The 18,872-nt window shown below is 36.2% G+C and overlaps 1 protein-coding gene and 1 pseudogene across 5 annotated transcripts in view; one reads left to right on the top strand and one right to left on the bottom strand.

Annotated features, from left to right (window-relative positions):
- Nrg3 (neuregulin 3) overlaps positions 1–18,872 on the bottom strand; it is a 1,097,250-nt gene that overhangs the window by 991,612 nt on the left and 86,766 nt on the right. The gene's annotated exons all lie outside the window — the stretch shown is intronic.
- Positions 7,902–8,449, top strand: LOC110308898 (annotated as a pseudogene).

Below are 18,872 nucleotides of genomic sequence, written 5' to 3' on the forward strand. Positions count from 1 at the left end.
GACTGTCTAAAAATTGTTGGAATGTGTTATTAACAGTGCCATAAATAGTGACTCTAGAATTAGGTAGTTGCAACCTGGAAATAAGGAACATTACTGGGAGACCTTAGAGTTATAGTACAAACAATGGCACCCATGGATTCCTCTGAAGATGAGGGGGATTGTTTACAATTACTGTGTGACCCAGGATAGTCAAGACAGCCAACAAAGTAACAGAGCAAAAGAGTGAGAGCACAGCCTTTCACCTTTTAGATATTTCTGGGAAGTATCAATTTTGTTCTGTCTCTTTAATTACCTTAAAAGTGGGAAACCTCATGGATTTCAAAGGTATTTTCATGGAATTAACAGAGAAGCACTAGGAGTAGTGGTACAAGCAAACATCCAGTGAATGTCAACATCTCTATTCATTTTTCAATCCTTTCATTTCTCCCTATGTCTGTGTGCACATAAATCTTTAAAAATATTTCCTTAACACTTTCTGGAATCATTAAGATACATTCTCTGATTTCTCAGTTGTTTATGAAGAAAAGACATTTGAAAGTTTGCTTTGTGTATTTATTTTTGCCTCTTGTCCTGTATCTGACTTTCTTCTTTTATGTGGTGGGTGAGAAGTATTCACTCTGTAGTTCTAGATAACCTGGAACTCCCAATGTGGGTGAGACTGGGCTCAAACACATAGAAATCAATGTGCATCTACTTCCTAAATGATGGGATTCAAGGCACACAGCACCACATCAGGCTATGATACTTGTTTCCTAGAAGGCTACTGAAGCTAATGTGTTAGATCACACACTCAACTGAAGCTATTTTCTTATGTATTTAACATGATCTCAAGTTAAAACAGTAGCAGCCAAAAAGCTAGTCTGTTGAGATGAATGTACAAACAAGCATTCACATCCATGCATCCACAACTGTATGTGTGTACATACTAAGTTAACAGGAGAAGGAGAGCAAGAGAGTCCTTCACACAACAACCCCAGAGTGTCTTGAGCTTTGAGTTTTTGGAAACCCATAGAGAAATATAATATTTGTGCCTATGAAACAATTCAGTTAAGTCTCCATGTTGAACAGGAATTTGTCAAATATTCAATGAACTTATTGAGCTATTTTATAATGCTATTTTTGTAGTATGGAAAAGTGAATAGAAGAACTTTATGAAGCTCAAAATACAGGCAGCAAGCAGACAGTGGCTATCTTGTTTAGCGTGTCTATTGCTGTAGTAAAACAGCACTTTTACTACAGCATAACTGAAAGAAATTTAGTGAAGAAGGCATCTATTTCTTCTTACACTTCCACATCACAGTTTATGATAGAAGAAGTCAGGGCAAGAACTCAAGCAGGGCAGGACCCTGGAGGCTTAGGCCATGAAGGAGTGCAGCTTACTAGTTCCCTCCTCCTGCCTTGCTCAGTCCAATTTGGATTTAGAACACAATAGGTGGCAATTGTATAACTTACAGGAAATTATATGGAATTAATAAATCAGTATTAGTTATTAAAATATCTAATGCTAAGACATAGATGTCATACTATATATCTTTTGAAGTCAGACAATTAAAAAACAACAAAAAAAGTCCTAACATGAGTTTTTATATATTATCAACTATGAATTTCTTAAGTGAGAGGCAGAATCCTCAAAGAAGAGGAAGGTGGTCCAAATGCAAAGCTAACAACCATGCCACTGTTTAAGAACAGGAGCCTCTACTGTAGAATTCAGGAATCCTAAGGAAACTGATTGCAACTGCTGAGTTCTATATTCTGCTGGTCCTGGCCCCATTTTTGGCTCAGTTACTATGGTCACAAGTTCTGCTCATTTGTTTCCAGACACAGGCTCTGGGTTGAAGGGGAAATAAAATTGACATCAGAAATGGATGGAGAGAGGAAAATGGGGGTTACAGAGGAGGTGGGTATCCAGTGTGGGGAGGGAGCTCTGGAGGGGCTGGTAGAGAGATCAAAAGTCATTGGGGGGGCATCACTGTGGCAAGGTGGGCACTAAGGAGAGGAGAGGCTCTTGAGAAGCTATGAGGTTACCCAAGATGATTCTTCTAGCATTGGGGAATATGGAGACTGATGTGGCCACCTCCTGTACCCAGGTAGGACTTCCAGTGGAGGGAGGAGCACAACAACACACCCACAAAACTTTCAACCCAAAATTTCTACAGAGAAGAAAGAACATATCTGTAAATCTCAGGTGAAAATGGGGGAGATTCTATTGGACATTGGCATTCCTTATAAAAAGTGACAAATCACTCACTTAACTCATTCCTAGTGTGGAAAGTAAACATGATAAGTGAGATAGTTGATATTCCACTGAGGGAGTTGCTAAGCAAACTAATTATAGGTATACCCCTGCTTTTCCTCGTAATATACAATAGTGAAAGAAGAGGGGTACATAGAGAAGGAATTTAGCAAAAAGAATGTACATGCTATTCATATCAGTTGGGTTGTGGTGGGGAAGAGAGGAAAGAAAGTAAGAGAGACAGAGATACAGAGACAGAGATACAGAGACAGAGAGACAGAGACAGAGAGTTTATGAGATAACTGAGTGAAGAGAATTCATGACCTACAGAGAACTCCAAATCTGGGGCTAGAGAACAGCTCCATAAAGAGATTATGAGCGTGATACATGATGCAATCAGCCTGTGAGGAGAAGCCAGTACTAAAGAAAGGCTTATGCCAGCAGAAATGCTGTTCTCATGGACTAAAATGGGAACATACAAGACAAAAATGAAAAAAGGCTGTAGGCATCCTGAAAGGTTATATGATAAGGGAGTAAGCTCAGCAAATACTTTATCCTTTAAGGAGGGGGAAGCATGACCATCTAGGTTATTCTGAGACTGAAATGTCTGGACTCTCACCAGATACCCAGCTTGGGGAGATCTGTCCCTTCTGTGGTTTTGGTACAGACAGGCTCTTATTAGGACTGACAACTCAAAACACTAGAGGTCCTGCCATAGTTAATATTTAAGACAGCACAGGTACTCCAGCAGGATCAGTGTGGAACCAATGTTGCAATGTGCAATGTTTGATGTTCAAAATTGATTGGAATTTGTTCTGCCAAGTTTTGAACTTGCTAGTTATTTATGACCCCATAAATTTTAATCTTCCTCTTTCTAAATGGTAATGTCTACTCTATGACTGCCTCACAATTATAATTTGGAAATATTTAACGTGCATATTTTCACAATTTCATACTTGAAGAACTCTTATTAAAATGAATCATACCTCCAGTTGTATACATACTTTGTTAGGATAATAATTAGATGAAATTTAAGACATGTAAGTGATAAAATTTGGAGTTATGCAATAAATATGTATTCTAGTTGGTGGGCAAGGTGGTATGATGAAACTGGTAATTATATTATTTTATATTTCCTATTATATACACATACACACATATACACACACACATCTTTGTGTGTGTGTGTGTGTGTGTGTAGAAATAACTTTGAAAAGCTCAGGTTAAATTTTCTTTCTCTCCTTTATATCTTGATGGAAGCTATTATTACAAATCAAATTACTGCCTACATTTGCCCTTTTCAAATATGAAAACCAACAATAATCTAAACAAAAGGGAAATTTAGTGGAATAAATTACAGTCTAAAAGTCTATTAGAAAGATATATTTTAACCTGTTCTTTTCTTATATTTCTATTCACTTGAAATAGTTCTTTCATAACATTCTGGGAAAATGTAGTTAGTGTCTTTGTTATGCAATGCTGTCCTCTATGTATGAGAGCCATTGCCCCCACAACGAGCAGCTATTAAGTACTAGAAAGAAATATGAAGGCTGTAGCTTGATATCATTCTTTCATAAAGGAAAAGAAAGGTGGTTCTAGGATTCAAGTCATTGTATCTTCCTGATTATCTACTGTCCCTCCCCAAGAAATGTCTGCAATTATGTTCCAACTGTACATTGTCTTGTGGGTGAAGGATAAAGCAAGTCTACAGATGTCAGTTGTTACTGAATGGGCATTCCCCAGCTATGGGGAAGTCAAAATCAAAATCAGGCTGGAATAAGAAAACTCATTGATGAAGCTATTTGGGGTAAACTTTTTTTTTCTTCTTTTCCCCTGATACTGTGACAAAACCCTCCTAAAAACAACTCACAAAGAAGAGTTCATTTTTTTATAACAGTTCAAATTATATTCCACCATGGGAAGACATCACTAGAGAAGGAGCTCTGTGCAGCTGTTAACATCACATCCACAACTAAAAAACAAGAAGGGATGAGTACACAGGCTAACTACTTTCTTTTCTTCACTTATATTCTACAAGACACAAGATAGGATCAGACAAAGGGTTTATCTCCCCAACTCAAAGGCATAGACATGACTCACCACTGACATATCAGAAGCCGAATTGTGCCAGTGATTATGAATTCTGCCAAGTTGACAACTAACAGAAACCATGCAACGGGGATTCAGTAAGTAACCACTAGCCTATGTACCTGTAAGTATAACCACTAGGATCACCAAGTCAGCAAGCTAGATTTTGGTGGAAAAGTTGCTTTGGTCTGTCATTGGTGCTGCATGACGAGTGAGAAGACACTTGTTTCCAATTCTCCAACAAAACAGTCACAGCAGCTTCCCAAAGTGGTCCCATTAGATGCGACCAAGTCTTTAAGATTTCCTTTTTGCTATTAAGAAGTCTTTACAATGGAAAAAGAGTCATCCATGCTGAGAATAAAAGAAAGTACATGCAAGAAACCTGGCTAATATTCAGAACACAATTATCTGGAGCTCCTAACTTCAGCCAAAGAATATATTTATATAGGAAATAATTCAACATTATGAAGTATGGGATAAGGAAACTTCATAAAAGTAAAATCAAATTGTAAACACCTTGAAGACAAAAAAAAAAAAAGCATAAGTTTTACCTCCCTGTTAGGACTCCTTCTATACTACATATATTGCTATGGACTCAAAGATAAAACAGAAGGAGGCTAGAAAAGACTCCATAGTTAACGTTAAAAGTAAATGTTGAACCTGAACACTGTGTTTAGGAAGGTAAGGTCCTATGCACAGCCCAGAAATGAAGATCAATCTGGCATGGTTCTACAGTGGGCTTCTAGGAGTGACATTATGCATTACATAAATGATGACATATTAGGGAGAAATATCCACACATGAAATCAGTTGCCAGTGAAGTGAAATATATGAGATGTATGTATCAACATTAAACCTACACATTTTGTTTTACATTCAAACTATGTAGAAAATGTCTTTCTTTATTTGATATAATCTAGCATATTTGCTTTTCCCAATTTGTCTGTGAAGAATAAACTTTGAATTTGTCTCATTTTTCCCTCTACTTACAGAAGGAAGCTCAGGCTCTAAGATCAGCAACTGATAAATGGGACCCCATGAAACTGAAAAACTTCTGTAGGTCAAAGGACACCATCAATAGATTAAAAAAAAAAAAAGAGTGACACTTTATCAATCATTCAACCATGAAAAGATTTTTTCTGACTATGCAAATGATAGAGGACTGATATAAAACTTATATAAAGAACCCAGGAAACTATATATAACTAAAAATGTGGTACATATATAAAAATAATTCTCAACAGAATGAACTCCAATTCCTGGGGAGCAAAGAAATATTCAACATCCTTAGCCATCATAGAAATGCAAAAGAAAACTATGCTAAGATTTCATCATACACCTGTCATAATAGTTAAGATCAACATAACAAATGACAGCTCATTCTGGCCAGGAAGTGGAGTAAGAGAAACATTCATTCATTGTTGGTAGAAGTGCAAACTAAAGCAGCCAGTATGGAGCTCAGTGTACCTGTTCAAGTCCACAGTAAAGATGAACTCTGTAAATTGTGCTGTGTGTGTTTAAGGAGGAAATCTTAAAGTTTCATGGTAAAATCCCCTTCAAACTCTAAACAGGAGTCATGAATGAGGTTGCAAGGTATCTCAAAGAAGTAACTCTTTAAAAGTTTTAAGGTGGACAGGCAAAAATAAGACCTTTCCTCCTTGACAATAAAGCCAAAAAGTGTTTTATGTTTGTTTGTTTCATTTTAGGCTAGTTCATGGCAGCAAATGTTTGATAGCAACTGAGTTTACAATTTGGGAGTATGAATTTAAGAGTCAAGTCACAAATTAGCTTCTCACCAGTGTATAATTGCAGAATTGAAAATAACTGCTAATGTTAAGGCTAAGGAAAGAAATCTCCCCTGTTCTGTAAATCAAGCTGAATTTCTTCCTAGCCTTTTGGCCAAAACCTGGAAAACCTTCAAAGACCTTGTTCCTCTTGCAATTACTCTGTACTTCCCTACCTTTGACACTGAGTATATCCAGAAGGGTAATCACTCAGAGAGAAAGTCAGAAATAACATACTCATGACATATGGAGTTTCAGTAATTTCCAGTTACACGCAACTTAAACTTAATACAGTATGTGAAGAAAAATAACAGGACTTTCTTTCTCACTGTCAGTTTTAGTTTTTGTAACTGACACTGTGAAAAGTCTCAGAGGTGTTAAATGATTACCTGGATGATTCACTTTTTAAGTAACTTCAAACAAAGTCTTGGAACATGGCTCTCAGAATGATGAGTACATATGCATGTCACCATCAGCATAAAGGTAGAACATGCTGGGTTTTTACTGTATGCATACATGTTTCTGACACTATGGCAGAACAAAAACTGTTTCTTAACACTGTAGCAGTGCTGAGAATATGGCCCAGGGAATAAAATACCTGCTGTGAAAGCATGAAGGCCTGTGTTTGCCTCTCAAAAACTCATGGAAAGATAGCACAACAGCATATGTCTGAAATTCTAGTGGGAGATGGAGCCAGAAGAATCTTCAGAAGCTCACAGACCAGTGAGCCTGATGTATACAGTATAAAGAAGACAATGACGATGGCAATGATGACAATGATGATGATGACAAAAACCAAGAGAAGGAGAATGGTGATTGGAAAAGGATTGATGATGATGATGATAGTGAAGGTGATAATGATAAGGAGAGTTTTTCTCAAAACCAGTTTGAAAGTGAGGATTGATGCTCAAGGCAGTCCTTCAACTTCCACTGGGTAGGAGGACTTGACACCCTACCTTCTTTGGGAGAACAGAGAGCAAAGAGCAGATCCTTGACTTCATGGCTGGTAATTAGATGATCAAAGTTCTGCAAGAGGCACACCAATTGTTGGTAGGTTCTTTGTTGTTTGGGCATGAAATTCCAGGCACAGCCAGAAATACAGACTGCAGGAAATCCTCACCATCACTACCCATAACAAGAATGTAAGTGCTATGCCCACCTGGGCACAGAGCAATGATCATCTTTCTAAAATATTCAACAGCAGTTCACTAAAATGGAAAAAATAAACCCTAACAAAATAAATATAAAGGTAGGGGTTAGTGGTGCTAGGCAGTGATCTTTATGTTTTGCCATACACACACACACACACACATATATTTATGTAAATTTCACCTAACTGCTATAAAAATGTGGATATTATGCAAGTAAAACTATAGTTGTCAAATATGTAAGGGATAAATTACAAGAATACAAAACAAATTTACACACTCATTATTATAGTTGTATAGTATAAAACCAATTTCTTAAAGAATTAACAGCATATTTGAACAGAAATAAAAATATATTTAATATATTTTAATAAATAATAGTAATATAATTAATAAATCATAAATCTCAGATAAAATATCTAATAAGAATATGGAATGTCAATAAACAAAAAATTAAAGAATACTTGGAATATTGCCAAATAGCTACATAGTAAAATATAAAGGAAATCTCAATATTAGGAGATATTTGCAATTAAAAACAAAACATCTCATTCTCAGTCATTAGTAAAAATTCAGCACTCTGTAGTAGTGAAAGAAACATATCTATAAGGAAAGCTAAGTGCGACGTGCGAGCTGCCGGCCAGCTTCATGGCGGCCGCCCATCTCCTCCGGGCTTCCCGGATGTGGGCCCGCTGGCATCCCCGGGCACTCCCTGTCCCCGGAAGACCTGGAGGATTCTCTATCTGGGAATATGCTAAAAAGCCAGTTGGCAAGGGCGGCAAGGGTGGCATGACCGCTGAGGCCCTGAAGGACCCCGAGGTGTGCATAGACCCCACTCAGCTCACCACACACGCCATGGGGGTCAACATCTAACAAGGAGGGCCAGGATGTGGGCCTGAAAGCAGACTCTGAGTACCCCACATGGCTGTTCCAGGTGAACTTGGGTCCCCTCAAAAAGCTAGAGGAACTAGAACCAGAGTCCCGAGAGTACTGGCGACTACTTCGCAAACAGAATATCTGGCGTCACAACCAACCGGCTGAACAAGAACAAGAAGCTGTAGTGTGATGATGGGCATCTCACGGGAGACTGCCTGGGACCCTGGCCAGCCAGAGCGGGGAGAGAACTGAGTCCTCTGACCTTCAACTGCTTGCCATGCCGTGCAGGTCATGCACACGCGAAATAAACAAATACCAAAGGGAAAAAAAAAAAAAAAAGGAAAGCTAAGTGCAATGCAAAAAAATTAAGACATTGAGAGTGTCTCCTGAATTTAATATCCCTTATTGAGAAAGTTGGAAACTATATACTCAAGAAAAATAACCAGAGAAATAAATTGTAATTTATAGAGAATACAGTACAGAGAGGAAAATATGCAGCTACAAACATGATGTATAATAAAAATTTGGAAACCATAAAAATATATAAACAATGAACATGAAGTAAAAATAATTTATAGAGAAAAATATGTCTGAATAATAGAACATTAATGTATAATATTCTTTGAAAACATAACACACAGCTAGTTTCACTTCAAAACTGTAGATAATTCAGAAAGAAGGAAAATATAACAAATAATATGAAAACCAGATACAACTATGGACGATATAATTTTTTAATTTTTTATTTAATTTTGTAAATGTATACTATAAATGAACTTATACATGCACAGGTGGCAATTACTACCTCTGCTATGAGTGATTCTTGTATGAAAGAATGTGTATGATTACATTTGACTCAAGAAGAATTATATGAAATTGTAAGCATGGTGAACACTGGGGGGAAACGTTATGGATTTGAGCACTTCTAAGTTATGTTATGTTATGTTATGTTATGTTATGTTATGTTATGTTATGTTATGTTATGTTATGTTATGTTATGTAATGTTATGTGTTACATATGTTATGGATGGATAACTTCTGGGACATTATCAAGTCTGCAGCTCATAATGCTGAGCAGCTAGCTGTCAACATTCAGATCCTGACCATCACTAAGAAATTGTGGTCAAGAAGAAAAATACGGGAAAATTAACCTCATTAGATACAATCAATCAGCTAAATCCTGAAAGTAAAGCCAAAAGCATACTAGAAATAAAACAAACAAACAAAAACCACAAAAAAACAAGAGCTATGCTCACTTATGGTTGAAAAGAACAACGTGTAAAAAAGTCTATAGTATACATAAAGTATGTATGCTGCCCATATTTTATTTTATTATTTTTAGATAAGGAAGAAAGGAGGGTTCAACTTTTTAAGAAGCATGTAAATGGAACTTATTAATTTGTGAGAAAAGTAAAGCATTCTTCCATTATTCTGAAGAAGTTGAAAACAAACATTATGACAATCCCCTACTAAACCTTTTCAGCATGCTAATGTGGTAAAAGTGTATCTCCTAAAGGCAGAGTATTTATTGTACCAAATACTGAAACTTAGCATTATCTTTAATGTTCAAAGCAGCACAAAGGTGATGACTCCATACACTGAATTTCACATATTCCAATGAAGTTCTGGGTAAATGCATGCATGTAGGAGGAAAATTCATAATCTTATAGAACAGAAAATAAAAACAAACCTATCGTTAGCTTTTACCTTTTTAAAAGCCTAAAACTTCAGCCAAAATAAACCTATTAACCCATTAATGAAAAATCAGCAAAATGCTTGGGTTCATGGTCAATTTTTAAAATGTCATAGTTCTCTTACATAGAGAGAGAAGTAGACAATATTGTAAAGGTTCCCTTAGCATCAGCATGAGCAAGGACAAAATGATCTGAAGGGCATACAAACACAAATGATTAATGAATCCATACTGTAATTCTAAATAGGAACATTTAATATTAGAAAGATATGCAATAGATTGTTAAATATTTAATTATGTTGAAAAGAATCCCAAAGTATATTTCTATAAAATTTGGTAAAGAAAACATATTCTTATCCAAACTGTTCTTATTGGGACCTTTCCTCCCCATCTTGAATCATTGTACTTCTAGTGTTGCCTCTTCCTGAAGGAGTATCTTCCAGTCAGCCTTGCTTTTTGCCCACAGCCTGTCAGAGAGCAGTAGAGTACAGAACACACAGGAAATTCTGTGCATGGCTAAAGACTCTGTGTGCTTTCATAGGGCTGTCACCACCACTGAAAAGTCCAACATGTAAAATTTTATATTTTGCTCTAAATGTGAGAAAGAAATTGAAGTTGGAAATCCAATTGCTTGAGTATAAATTACAGAAGTATTGAACAGGTGGCAGTGTAGATTTGCACAAATTGCTAGAAATTTATGTTTCTTCTACTTAAAATTTGGATAAGGCCATCTGCCTAATAAGAATGTGATGAAAATTAAATGAGTTAACATTCATAACACTCTTAGATAAATATTAAATATATAATATACATTATAGGTGGTTATTCAGTAATTAGATGGAGTAATATAGATTACATAGAGAGATAGATAAAAGGTAGAAAATATATAGACTATACACAGATTAATATATGTAGGTGATAGAGAGAAGATAGATAAATAGATGATATAAATAGATAGACAGATAGATGAAGATTTTTTTCATGGAAGAATTATTATGACACTCTGAGACTACTTTTATAATATTTATTTTTATTTATGGCTATGGTTATCTTGCCTCTATGTATATCTATGCACCATCAGCATGCTATAATGGTGTTGGATTCTCTATAATTGAAATTACATACAGTGGTAAGTTGCCATGAGGATATTGGGAACTGAATCCAAGTTCTCTTTGAGACCAGTCAGTGTTCTTAACTGCTGAGCTATCTCTTTAGCTCCACCCTGAAATGTTTAAAAATTAATGTAGTACACCAAGAGCTATCAACAAGAGTTCAGGACTGAGCCAGCATCCCATGTAGACATGGCATATTATTTATGTTGAGATTTACTATAGGAATTCCTCAGGCTTATGGTTTATTGTTTGTATTGTTTGTCTAATATTTATAGCCTGTAAATATCAAAGTATTGGGACACTTTTATGAAATAGAAATATCAGTTTAGTGACATTTAAATTTATATAAATTATTCATGTAGATGTATAAAAGAATATAATATTATATAAGCACATAAAGATATATTTATAAAGTATAAGAATTAAAATGTGGTTTGAATAAAAAATAAAATTAAAGTGGAAGAAAATTAAGGGGGCCCATGGAAACCCACATATCTATAGAATATATAGCAATGTATATTATATAATAAAATGGAAAACATATTTACATAGGAGTAAATGCAAATATTCAATATGCATTTAAAAAGAATAGACATCATGAATAAGCTGAGAAATAGAAAAACAAGGGGTTATTTCTGTTTTGTTTTGTTTTTTTACCAAATATACAAAACTCAAAAAGAGACCAGCTACAAAAGAAAAATATCCACTATACTTGAAGCTATACCTATGGCTATAATTTGAGCTCTCAGAAGGTTATATGAACTTGGCAGTTCAAGGGCAGCCTGAACTACAGAGGGATACATTGGCTAAAAGGCCAAGAATAACATAAGTAATACTTAGAATATTGAGACAAGGATCTCTGGTGTGTGTCATGTCTGCAAATGACCCATTCCAGAAGGTAATCCGGTCTTCACAATGGTATACACACTCTTTAATCTATAATTGTACTTCTAAAATATAATCAGAAAATCATCTGGAAGCTCAAAGGCATGTGCGAGAAATATGTACTTAGACATTGTGGTCATTTGTCAAACATTGGAATCAATGTCATGATCCATCCATGAAGCTATAATTCACTATTCTCTATTCATTCAACAGAATTAATTATAGGCAGCCATTATTTTTCTAAAATATAGTGGAGTTGATATACACACAGTCTTCTCACAGTATGACTAAGTGAATAATCCAAACACAGTATGTAGAATCTTTATGAGTCAAATCAGATAGAAATATTTGTGCAGGAACTGACACAAGGACAGGTCTAGAAGTCTACACACAAACTTGTTAAAACAGCTTATCTGGGAGGAGATTTGAGTTCAAGAAAACTTGTAAAATAACAGGATTAGTTACTAGAGACCTGGGATTGGGGAATCTTCCAGGACTCAATGTATATGACCTTAGCCAAAATGCCCAAAGGTGGGGATATGGGACCTGAAGAGACCACCTCCAGTAGTCAGATAGGACTCCTAATGGAGGGATGGGGACACCACCATACCTATAAAACTTTCAACCCAAAAATTGCTCCTGTCTAAAAGAAATGTAGAGACAAAAATGGAGCAGAGACTGAAGGAATGGCCAACCAGTGATGGACCCAACTTAGACTCCATTTCATGGATGGGCTCCAATCCCTGTCACTATTACTGATGCTATGTTGTGCTTGCAGACAGGAGCCTAGCATTCCTGAGAGGCGCTAGCCTAAGAGGCTCTACTTAGCAACTGACTGAGACAGAAATGTACAGACCCACAGCCAGTTATTGGAAGGAGCCAGGGGATCTCTAGGGAAAATTTGGGGAAAGGATTGAAAGGACTGAGAAAGATAGCAACTCCATAAGAAGACCAATAGTGTCAATTAACCTAGAGTCCTGGGAGCTTCCAGAGATTGAGGCACTATCCAAAGAGCACACACAGGTTGGTCTGAGGCCCCCAGCACATATGCAGCAGAGGACTGCCTTGTCTGGCCTAAGTAGGAGAGGATGTATCTAATCCTGTAGTCTTGATGCCCCAGGGTGGGGGAGATACAAATGGGGCACCCTCTCAGAAGCGAAGAGATGGAAGGAATGGTGCATGGGTGAAGGGGGGAAGAACTCTTCAAGGGTGGACTGGGTGCGGGGGGGACAGCATTTGGGATGTAAATAAATAACATAATTAATAATAATAAAGAAATTTAAAAACAGATTGTACTCCCTTATTTCTTGGTTAAAAATAAAATTTTTCACAGAGAGAAACAATAATGTAATAACCTAATGTCAATGAAAACATAGATGCACAAGTGATTAATACTTCCTGGATTGCAAGCAGAACAAGCATCAGTTTTGTCGCCTACGTGAGTAACACAATAGGCTAATGAAAATGTTATTCCCTTCAGGAATAACTTTGGCAGGTCTACCACATCACAGAGATGTAAGGTTACATGCCTAAGGCCTGAACATGCTTTCACATCAATGGTGCAGACCTTAACACTGAACTACAAATGTGGATCTGTGTTCCCTGTTGTAAAACAAAGTACATGCCAAGACTTGATGGATGGAGCCATGACAGTTAATTCTTGGACCAGGGACTCAATTGACTTGATTTCTAAATCTAAGGACCAAAGTAAAGAATCTAGAAAACATAAAACATATAGAAAACTGTTTACTCTTAAAAGCTAAGTTCTATGTGAGTAGTTTTGTTAATAGTTTCATATTTACTAAGAACAGTCCATGTGTTTTGGAGGACTCCACTGTAGCTGACTATATTTTCCAAAAATGGGAAGAACAACATCTTCCATTCCACACATTCTTCTGCATTGTGACTCATTCAGAATCATGTGAAGACTGCTTCTTTTCATCCATGCATCCTGATGGGCCTGGGACTGCTACTATCCACCAGGCATATGTGCCAGTTCTAGAGAAGTCTTTAGCTGGTCTGACTGCTTCTGCTTCCTCCTTCTCAAAAATCTATGCCTTACCCAGGACTGCATGCGTGGAATTCTAAACCAAGCCTTTGGAAAACCAGGCCAGGAACACTTACCAAAGCTAGACATTCAGCTGAAGTAGCCATCTCAGAGAGGAGATTAAGGATTGCTAAGGAGACCCTGACCAAAGATTAACCCCTGTCTTAACTTTCCCAACATTTTTGACTTTCAAGCTCATAACTAAACAAAATAGTCTTCCTTCAACATCCATGGACACAACCAACATAATATCAAAATATTAGGTATGAACTGTTTTAACACTGAAGATACAGAGACATTCTTTTGTTTCTGTGTTATTCTTTTTTCTTTGTTTGTTTTGTTTTGTTTTGTTTTGTTTTTCGAGACAGGGTTTCTCTGTATAGCCCTGGCTGTCCTGGAACTCACTGTGTAGACCATGCTGGCCTCAAACTCAGAAATCCACCTGCCTCTGCCTCCCAAGTGCTGGGATTAAAGGTGTGTGCCACCACCACTCGGCTCTGTGTTATTCTTTATATTTACTAAATATGTCAGTGTGTGTGTGTGTGTGTGTGTGTGTGTGTGTGTGTGTGTATAAATTATGTATTCTAAGACATTATTAAATACAAGCCAGGATGAAGTTTAGCTATATGCAAATACTTTCTATTTTATTTAATGATCTTGGCCATCTACAGAATTTTGTACCTATCAATATACTTGAGGCCATGTCTCAAAGGTCATACAACTAAGTTGTGGGGTAGAATATTATACAGCAACTGAGAATGTGAACAACCTTGACTCCTATGGTCATTATCCATGCCACCAAAGATTATAATAAATCTTTACGAAGATATGGACAAATATTTCCAGCTTGGATTTTAAACTAAAATATGAATAAGTCACATATTTTGCCGTGAAAGTCCCAATTTCAAAGATTGGACTGTAGAAAGTGTAACACACCTACCATATTAAAGATTATAATTTCTACTTCAGATTGCATGCCATAGTAGTAGCTACACAAAAAACAGCCCTGAACAGCATGTTGAGGACTGCTTTCTCCTGGCAGTCGTAATGAAAATTTTTATAGCTCATTTGACAGAATGAAGATATCGACATCTACAACTCATAAAAAAGAAATCAAGGCTCAGCTTTCTTAAATTTAACTTAGCTGAAGTCACAGAAAATATACAGAGCTAAAATTCTGACAGAGGACTTTCTATTCAAAAGTTCCTTGATTTTGCCTAGCAGAGTTGGTGTTTCAATACTTGAGTATTCTTATGAATCACGTGGGGGACGTTTTAATCAAACATATGGTGAAAGCCCCACCTCCAGAACTGTTGGCTTACTGCAGTTATAAATCTATCTTCCTTCTGAAATTCAAGGTAATGACCCATGGATTGTATTTTGCACAATCCTTTAACAGAGTATGTCACATTTTGTAAACAACATCCTTCTCAAGCAGTAACTTAGAACAAATATCAAATGAGCTTTTGTTCTCTTCCCAGAGCTGACTCAACAACGGGGGGGGGGGGGGGGGGTGCAGCTCCATTGACAATAAATTCTTACTCTCCCCAGAGGTCTCTACTAATGTTAAGATAAAGAATACAAAGAACAGCTGACCTCAATCAGTCAAGATTAAGGCTGTTTTCCTAATGATCCCTGCCCTGAATCCTGCCACTAGCAACATGCCATTGCAGAGGATACATGATGTGTCAATATTATTTTCTACAATGGATATTGCTTGGCTTAAGAAATTAATACATCAGTAAAGCAAGTTGAGTTAAGGTTGGAGTGTGCAGTAGTACACCCTCATTCATTTATCTCTTCAAGGAACATTTTTTTTTTATGCCAAAGCTCAGTGTTAATGTCTGGTCGAGGATAGAGAAGATGTTATCTCAGAAAGAATCAATGTCATCATCTCCTGTGCTACTTGATTGTACAGAACAGACTTCCCAGAAATATCTTTCAATAAGCTGTAAAACTGTTTCCACAAAACCAGAGCATACATTTTTAATCTTTATTATATGAAATGTACAGAGTGGGAAATAAGAGACCTTACCTTTCACTTAGATGATAAAGTCAAACTTGAAAATCATCATTATTCATGAAGTGTGTTTAAATTATACATGTTAATTCATAGATGGATAATTTACCATCACATTTCTGAACCCAAGTCACACCTCCTTCATTATAGCATTCTGCAAAGAGAGCTAAAGGAGTTGAAATTATAGGCCATTAAGGAAAACACCAGTGAGCATGTAGAAGGAGCACTTTAGCCAGTGGTGAGATCCATGTAACTTTGCCAACATTGCCAGAAAAAAAAAATAATGAATTTTGAATGGCAAGGATTGCTCATGCAAAGCAGAAGAGTTAGAAAAACGACACCTATGGAATAAGTTCTTTTGAATCTATGTTAAGCATGCCACACAAAAACCAGGGATGCTCGCATATTCAGACACAAAGATTAGGTGATACATTAGGCAGCCATCTCTCTTAACCATCTTTATTGAAGAAAACATCAACCGGACATAACAGGCACAATAGGAAAGGGAAATTTGGCTTCAGAGAAATATGGAACAAGACCTACACATCCCTTTCTGTGAACTCGCAGGTAAACTGAGTTTCTAGCAGTTTCTAGTCACAGACTGTCTGCCAAGTCTCTGTAATAAATTGAATAGACAGGCTCTAGTTCTCTAGTGGTTACTAACCTCTTGTATAAATTTATATTAATCATTTCTTCTCTGTAAGCATATTTGTTTGATTCTAAGATGCACATCATTATAGAAAATATGGGATATTTTGAAAATAAACTGGAAAAGGTACACAAATATAGTAAATTATATAATGTGTCACATGAAAGGTGAGGTTGAGAGAAAACAAAGGATTTTTAATTTTTACTTTCTGAGGATCTTTGGAGATTAATATATACATTAGATAAAGAATAGCCACAAAAATGTGTTTAATTTGTACAATTCATGAAGTTTTAGTCAAGAACAGCCAACATTTCCATTGCTCACCCTACTAGGAATAGTAATCAAACTATTTTCATTCATTCAGCTAGTTCAGTTTGAATTAATCTCATAATAAAAAAGAATAAATGAACCATGTGAAAAGGATCATGCTGAGAAGAAGTGTCCCAATTATATCACAAAACCTACAGAGAAGTTCGAGTAGTTAACACAAGGCAATATGGATATTAAAAAAAAAAAAAACAGAAGGGAACTAACTAGAAGATCTAGAAACTATTTCTGGCATACATACTAATTTATTATATTAAAGTTAAAGTTCTAGATAATGAGAAAATAATAGAGGGATAAATAGTGATGGGGAAATTAGGTATTGATTTGGGGAAAACTGAGTAAGATATTTTTATGTATTATATTCTACAGAGATATACCTTATATGCTTCTTAAGTTTACATAGCTTAAGTTATATAAAGATGACTAAGTACAGTGTACCTAAAAACAGAAAAAAACAAACAAAACCACTATTGCCAGCTATTTATAATAGTGGTTGGAAAGGTAAGGCAAGACCACCACAACCTTGAACATGGAATAGAAAACTAAAGAATCATCTGGCAAGGGGTAAGAAATACAAAGTCCAAATTTATAAAAATTCTGTCAGTCTGAATTTATTTTTTAAATAAAGTTTATTTATAATAGAACCAGGAATGGTGGTTCACGTCTGTAATCAGGGGAGATGCAATGATTTCAAGGAGAAGAAAGACAGACAAGAAGGATTGAGGAGAGAGGAAAGAAAGCAGATCAAGAAAGAAAGCAAAAAAAAAAAAAATCATTAGTGTATACTACCACCTCAAAAAAGAAAAAGAAAAATTTAAATACAGTAAATGTCCTAGAGATTATGTTTGCAGTGTAGTTAACAAATAAGGAAGAAATACATTAAAGCTTTAAAAACCATTGTGCAGAACACAATGTAAGGGAGAAGGAACAGTATTATTGGATTTACATTTGCAAAAACATACCAACGATCATCAGTAAACAACCCAGAAAATGCTATTCTAAGAGATGAGACGGCCTTTCTGCAGAGACTCTCAGATTCATGAACACTCAGTTAAACACACTTGAGGGCAGTATCTGAGAGCGTGCTTTCTGGTTAGGCTTCTAATGGGCTTGGGTATGGTTCATGGTTAGTTCAGTCAATGGCATAGTGCTAACATAAAGAGCTAGTTTTATCATTGTTGCAGTGTGATACAGGCAACTCTAGCTTCCCTGTAAAGATCATTTCCCTTCTCTTCACCAAATAAATGGCATAGAGATGTATAGAACGGCCTGCTCCATTCACAGTAAGTGGAAAACACAGTCACTGGTAGCCATGTCCTTCTTTGCCTTCAAGTGTTTTGAATAACCCATTCCTAAAGAACAACAACAAAAATGGTGGCTAATGGGTGAAATTGCTGCTTAAATACACAATAGAATCAAGTCTTGAAAATCCACAATTGCATGGGGGAAAAAGTCTCTGACAGAATAAAATGAGTCTATTTCAGAAAGGATAAAAATGTAGAAACTTCAGGACAGCCAAGACCCCTATGACCACTGTTATCAGAGAACCATTTTCAGGAAAGCAACACCAACCAACAGATCCTCTGTCTTACACCAGAGAAACACCAGAGAAAATTTAAACTGGACCAAAATGAAAGAAAATAAATCTAGCTGGTCAGTGGTGATGCATGCCTTTAATCCCAGCATTTGGGAGTCAGAGACAGGCCAATTTCTGAGTTTGAGGCCAGCCTGGTGTACAGAGTGAGGTCCAGGACAGCCAGAGCTACACAGAAAAACAACACTGTCTCAAAAAAGCAAAAACAAAAACAAAAAAAAAGAAAAGAAATCTATAAATATGGTAACTTATCTTAAAATATGATTACTCTAATGATTATGATAGTAAACAACAAATATTTTACTCATACAATAAGTATACAAGCTGGATATAAAATTAACTCAAACAAATCAATGGCCTTTCTCTACACAAAGAATAAACAGGCTGAGAAAGAAATTAGGGAAACAACACCCTTC

Source organism: Mus caroli, chromosome 14, assembly GCF_900094665.2.
Source record: "Mus caroli chromosome 14, CAROLI_EIJ_v1.1, whole genome shotgun sequence".
Classification (NCBI taxonomy): domain Eukaryota; kingdom Metazoa; phylum Chordata; class Mammalia; order Rodentia; family Muridae; genus Mus; species Mus caroli.